This window comes from Octodon degus, unplaced genomic scaffold (genome assembly GCF_000260255.1).
Source record: "Octodon degus isolate 3935 unplaced genomic scaffold, OctDeg1.0 scaffold00301, whole genome shotgun sequence".
NCBI classification, from domain to species: Eukaryota; Metazoa; Chordata; class Mammalia; order Rodentia; family Octodontidae; genus Octodon; species Octodon degus.
This window is the reverse complement of record NW_004524877.1, coordinates 1096734-1103364: the sequence shown is the minus strand read 5'-3', so window position 1 is coordinate 1103364 and position 6631 is coordinate 1096734. Positions and strand designations below refer to the sequence as shown.

Here is a 6631-nt window from a genome sequence, read left to right as displayed (position 1 = left end):
GGGGGCGGCCCAAGGCCCTGGGAGAGGGTCCGGCCCACTCTGCGCTTGGGCTGGGACTGCTCCCGCCTGCGCAGGGTAGCAGGAAGCTCTCCGCACACTCACGGGACCTGGGCTAGGACTGGGTCTGGGGGCTACCGGAACTCGGCCCAAAAGTTTCTACAAACATCCTCAACAACATTGCAGATTCAAGCTCCTCCAAAGGATAGAAACAGTCATATCCATATCAGGAGAGCCAGCACAGAGAACTTCTCAGGACACAGAGCAGTACACCATCTTCCCCTCTGGACCTCTGTAGCAATGCTTGAAGTAAGAACCAGAATTCTCCCAAAATGAACAATAGCCATTCTCAGCAACAACAGGATCCCAATTTCATTTGACAATGAGAACAGCTGAGTTCATCAGGAAAGCCAGCATGCAAAGCCTCTCAGGAGAACCAACAGCTCAAGAGAAGCAGTAGCTCCCAAGACCTTCCTACAGCCTCTAAACTTCTCCAGTACTGCCTCTTATGTTTCTGGCAATGGTCCTCAGCTGCCACCCCACCCAGCCAGCGCCATAAATTTTGACTCAGCAATGAGAAAAGTAATTAAGACACCAGAATTTCTTGTTGGCTGATTTATTGATGATAGACATTCTTTCTTGAGTGATTTGGAATTTTGGTGTTCTTTTAATTTGCATTTCTCAAATGACCAATGATGTTGACCACCTTTTCATATATTTATTTATTTGTTGTTTGTATTTTTTCATCTGAGAAATGTCTATTCATATCAGATGCCCATATTTAGACTGGGTCTTTCTTTCTGTTCTGGGGGTTCTGACTTTTTTGAATTCTTTATATATTCTAGCCATTAGCACTTTTGCTATTGCTTTTATTTGTTTATTTGTTTGTTTGGTTTTGGCTGAACTCGGGATTGAACTCAGGCCCTTGCGTCTTCCAGCGAAGCACTTATTCTACTGAGCCACCTCCCTGGTCCAGCTATCTCCCTGGCCCTGTATTTATTCTTTCGATTTCTTACTCTTTTGGTGGTTTCTTTGCTTTTCAAACTGATGTTATTCCATTTGTTGATTCTTTGTAATTGTTTCTGTTCAGAATTTTGTTCATAAAGTCTTTGCCTACGTGTACGTTTTCCAGAGTTTTGCCCATTCTACCTTTCAGCATATTATGTTTCTTGTTTCAATATTTATATCTTTGTTTCGTTTTGATTTTGACTTCAATGATGGTGAGAGACATGGGTCTAACTTCAATTTTTCACATGTAGAAAGTCAATATTCCTGGCACCATATATTCAGTAGGTTGTCTTTTTTTTCCAATGAAGTTTTTTGGACCCTTTGCCAAACACATGCTCACAGAGTTTTCTTCATCTTCTACTCTGTTCTACTGATGCTTAGGCCAGGTTATTTCTTTTTCTTTCCTTTATTCCCCCAGAACCATGCCTATTTTTATCAAGATATTTTTGAAATTTAACTTGAAATTGGAACTTGTGATACCCTCTTCATTGACTTGTTGTCCTGAACTGCTTTTGCTATTCAAGGTCTCTTATGGTTCCATAAGAATTTTAAAATTGTTTTCTCTATTTTATGAGATGTGATATTGGTATTTTTATTGGAATTGTATTAAATTTGTATAAACATTTTGGAAAAATATACTGGTTCTGCCTATCCAAGAATAGGGGATATCTTTCTGCTTTTTCATATCCTCTTCAATCACTTTTTTCAGAGTACTGTATGTTCCAATGCATAGATCATTCACATGATTTGTTAAATTGTTTCTTACATATTTTATTTTCTTTATGCTATTGTTAAAGGTATGGCTGCCTTAATTTTTGCCTAAATGAATTTCCTATTGGTGTATATAAATGGTATTGATTTTTGACTCTGGATTTTTTTTTTTTTTTTTGCAGAACTGGGGATTGAACTCAAGCCCTTGCGCTTGCCAGGCAAGCACTTATTCTACTGAGCCATCTCCCCAGGCCCTTGACTCTGGATATTATGTCATATCTGCTATTCAATTTTTTTAAATAATTTTATTCAGAAACAAATAGCAATGAGACAATTTCACAACCGATTACTAGCACATTTTCAATAATTAATGTATCACATATTGTTGTATTAGTGGTTATTCATTGTGCAAGATGCAGACATGATATTTGGTCTCAAACACTATTAGAACAAACCTTTCTGTTCATTGAATTAAGAGAATGGGTCTGAGTATCTATCCTAACTATTCTGAGTATATCAACACTCAATTTGATTATTAATTCTAGTATTCTTTTTCTTGGAGATTTTAGGATCCTTTATGCAGAGTATCATGTAATCAGTAAATAATGATAGTTTGACTTCTTCCTTTCCTATCCATGTTTCTTTGATTTATTTCCATTGTCTAATTGCTCTGTTTCCAAAATTATTGAACAGGGTTGGTAATAGTGGGTATCCTGGACTTCTTCCTGATTTTAGAGTGAAAGCTTTCAGCTTTGCTCCATTTCGCATGATATTGGCTGTTGCTTGTCATAGATGGTCTTTGCGACTTTCTATTTTAATTTTCTATAGGGATCTTTATAATACATAAAGAATGGACTTTGTCCAGTGCTTCTACTCTATACTTTGAAATCATGTGGTTTTGTCCATTGTTCTGTTAATGGTTTTGTCCATTGTTCTGTGCATTGCAATTACTTATTTGCACTTGTGGAATCATCCCTGTGTCCCTGGGATGAATACTACTTGCTTATGGTGTATAATCTTAATGATTTGTGGCACTGTGTTTGCCAGTATATTATTAAGGATTTTTGTGTCTATGTTCATTATGGAGAATGTCCCGTAGTTCTCTTTTGTGTTTGGATCCTTCTCTGCTTTTGGTATCCAGGTTATGCTTGCTTACAGGAAAGAATTTTGAAGTTTTGCTTCCATTTCAACTTCATTAAAGAGTTTGAGGAATAATGACATTAAATATTCTCTACATTAGTTGTATAATCTAGCAATGCATCTGTCAGGATCTGGACTTTCCTTTGTCAGAAGTTTTTATGTTATTTATTCATTCTATTAACTGATATTGGGTTATTCAGAATTTTTATATTTTCTTGACTTGGCTTTGGTAATTCATATGTATCTAGGAATCTGTCCATCTTTTCTGAATTTTCTCTCATAATAGAGTGTGATGTCTCTAAGTAGATTTTAGTAATATTCTATACTACAGGATCTGTTGTGATTTTGCCCTTTTCATTCATAACTTCATAGTGTTGTGTCTCTTACCTGTTATTATAAGGTTGGCTATAGGTTTGTCTACTTAATCTTTCTCAAAATTGAATTTTTCATTCATTCATTTTTTCTATCTTTCTTAGTCTCAACTGCTTTAATATTAGCTCCAATTAGCACATGTATCCAGGAGTACGTGTATCCATCTGATACCACTCCCAAATAGGGCTCCATTCTGGTGTCAAACTTTGACAACATGAGGACTGAGTTTATAATTAAAACCATTGCTAAACAGGGCAAGGTACGGCTTTTAAAGTTCTATTGAAATAGCATATTTTAAAATGTCTCTTGAAAACATGAAGTACCTGCATTTATTTTTATACAGTTTCTGTTGCCATTGAGAATAAATGAAAATATGTCAGAAGTATAAAAAATAGTTCCAATTTTGCAATTTCTTCCTTCATATGAACTTTGGGTTTTGTTTGCTTCTCTTTTTATGCAAACTTGAAGTTCAAACAGTAGGTTATTTATTTCAGCCCTCTCTACTTTTCTGATGTGGGGATTCAGGAATACAAATTTCTCTAACAGGACTCCATTCATTGCTTCCTATAATTTGCAGTATATCTTATGGCATTATAATTTAATAGTAGAAAATTTCTAATTTCTTCTTCAATTTTTTCTGTGACCTATTTGTTTTTCAGGAGGGTGCTATTTAACTTCCATGTGCTTATGTAGCTTTTGTCGTTTCTTTTGCAAATGACTTCAGGCTTAATTTCACTGCAGTCTGATAATATGTTTAGGATGATTTCAATTTTCGTATTTATGTAAGCATATCATACTACCTAGCATGTGGTCTGTTTCAGAGAAAATCCCATGTGCTGCTGTGAATAATGTGAAATATTTTGTTGTTGGTTGAAACCCTGCAGACATTTACTGTGTTCATTTGTTCAAATGTTTGGATTAAGCTCTGTTATTTCTTTATTGACTGTTTTGTGTATTTGATCTATTTGTGACAGTGCAATATTGAAAGATCTTCACTTTGGAAACATCTTGAGCCTATGCAGTAGGAGGAAATGAAAATGGTGTGAGTGCTACAACCACCCTAGAGCAGGTATCCTGCAGACAACAAAAGGGTATTGAGTAAGGGTTAGTTTTTAGCTCTTTGGAAGAACTTCAGTCTTTGCTTTCAGCTATAATTGGACTTTTCCTGGGACTCCTCAGGCTTCTGGCATAGATTCTTCAGCCTTCTGTCACAGACCAGTTGCCCTCCTGATTCAGACTTATATGGGATGCTGGACAGAGCTACAGACCTTGGACTGAGTCCTTCAGTCTCCAGTATGTAGACATCCTCTGCATGCTTCCTAATCCAACTTTGTGGCTGACCATCATAAGTCAATCTTGTAATTTCTTATGTATTTATATATCTTGTGTTATATCTCCTTATTGAATAAACCCAAACTGATATTTATACAGAGGACCCATTATAATTTCATTACTTGATATCAGATTTATCATATCTATTAGTGTTTTTTTTCATATAGCTTGGTGCACCAGTATTTGGTGCATATATATTTATGATTGCTGGACTCTTCTTCTTGGATGGTTCCTTTAAAAAGTATGTAATGACATTCCTTTTCTTCTGTTCAATCTTGACTTGAAATGCAATTCGTCTGCAAAGAGTGTATCTACCTATGCCTTTTTCCTGTTTCTTGTCAAATGGAGTGTTGTTTTCCATTGTTTGACTTCCAGTCTATGAATTTCCTTTAAAAACAATTGTTTCCTATATAAAGAATATTGTTGGGGTTGGGGAGATGGTTCAGTGGAATAAGCGCTTCCTTGGCAAGTGCAAGGGCCTGAGTTCAATCCCTGGTTCTGCCAAAAAAAATTGTTGAATCTTGTTTCTTCATTGATTCTGCTCACCTGCTTCTTTTGCTTGTATGTTAAAACCTTTCACATTGATGGTTATTGCTTTCAGGAACTGACTTATCCTTGTCATGTTGTTTTCCTGTTTTTAGTTCCTTTTGTTTCCCTTTTGTTTAATCACATGCCTTTCTTAGTGCATTTAGTTTATTGTGATACACAGAATTATTGTCTTATTCTAGAATACCATTCAAACATTTTTAGAGTCTTGGTTTTTATTTTTTTATGTATTTGATGCAGGGTCTCACTACACAGATAAAACTCATAGTAAACCTCATGTTTTCAGCCTCCCCAGTGCTTGGGTTACAGGCACACACCACCACACCTGTTCTTGGTCACCAGCTCAGTGCACCCTTGATGATGGGGCTGGCATGGCATGCAGTACCAAGGATTGAACCTCAGCCCCTGCACTTGCCTAAGCAACTACTTAGTCCACTGAGCTTTCTCACTGGACCAGAGTCCTGGTTTTGTGTTCATGAATTTTGTCAGGTGTCCTTTTTCATGTAAATACTTGATCTCTCCACTAATTTTGAAAGATAACTTTTCAGAGTATATACATCTGGTTGTCTTATTTCAGAGGTTGCAATATCTCACTCCAAGTTCTCCTTGACTTGAAGGTTTGTGTTACAAAGTCTGCTATGATTCTGACGAGCATTTCTCTATAGGTGATTTGTTTCTCTTCACTCATAGCTTTTGATATTCTATTACTGGATTGAGTTTTTGTAATCTTAACAATTTTATGACTTGGTGTATTTTTTTCTGATCACAGCTAATTGGAATTCTATATGGCTCACTTACTGTATGTCAAAATTTTTCCCGTTTTTAGAAACTTTCTATGATTTCTGTGAGAAGATATTTTATGTCCTTCTTGGTATCATATGATTTTTTTCATTGATTCTGTTTATTATTATATGAGACTTCTTTGCATCATCTAGCAGCTATTTAATTGATTGTTTTGTGGTTCCATGCTAGTTTTAAGAAATGTTTCATTTGCGGAGATACCTTCGCGGTTTAGACACCTGCCTGGCAAGCTCAAGGACCCAGGCTCAATCCCTGGTACCACATGTCACTATGAGTCTCAGCTGAGTAGTGAAACTCTGTACCAAACAAATAAACAAAACGTTTTAAGATTTTTTTCTTAAAAAGCAGTGTTTCATTTGATGACTACTAATCACAAACCTGTTTTCTTCAACTGCTATTATATCTTCATAGTGGTTGATTCTACTGCATACACTTTCAGTAGAATGTTTTCTCTTGGATATTTGTTTGACTATTTTATGGATTTCAGCTATTTTTTTGTCTTTTTTTTTGAATTGTTTTTTATTTTTTTATTTATTTTTTTATTTTATTTTATTTTTTTTACATTATCATTTTATTTTTTTTTTTAGTTTTTTCCTAATGTTTTTTTTCTACAGTTTTATTGATAAACATATATCAATGAGACAGTTTCAAATCAAATCGGAAGTACAGTTTCAACAAATAATACACTGCATATATTCTTCTTAGTGGTTAATTGCTGTACAAG

At 35.4% G+C, this 6631-nt stretch overlaps 1 pseudogene; it reads left to right on the top strand.

Annotated features, from left to right (window-relative positions):
- LOC101569734 overlaps positions 1-6631 on the top strand; it is a 31246-nt pseudogene that overhangs the window by 23201 nt on the left and 1414 nt on the right.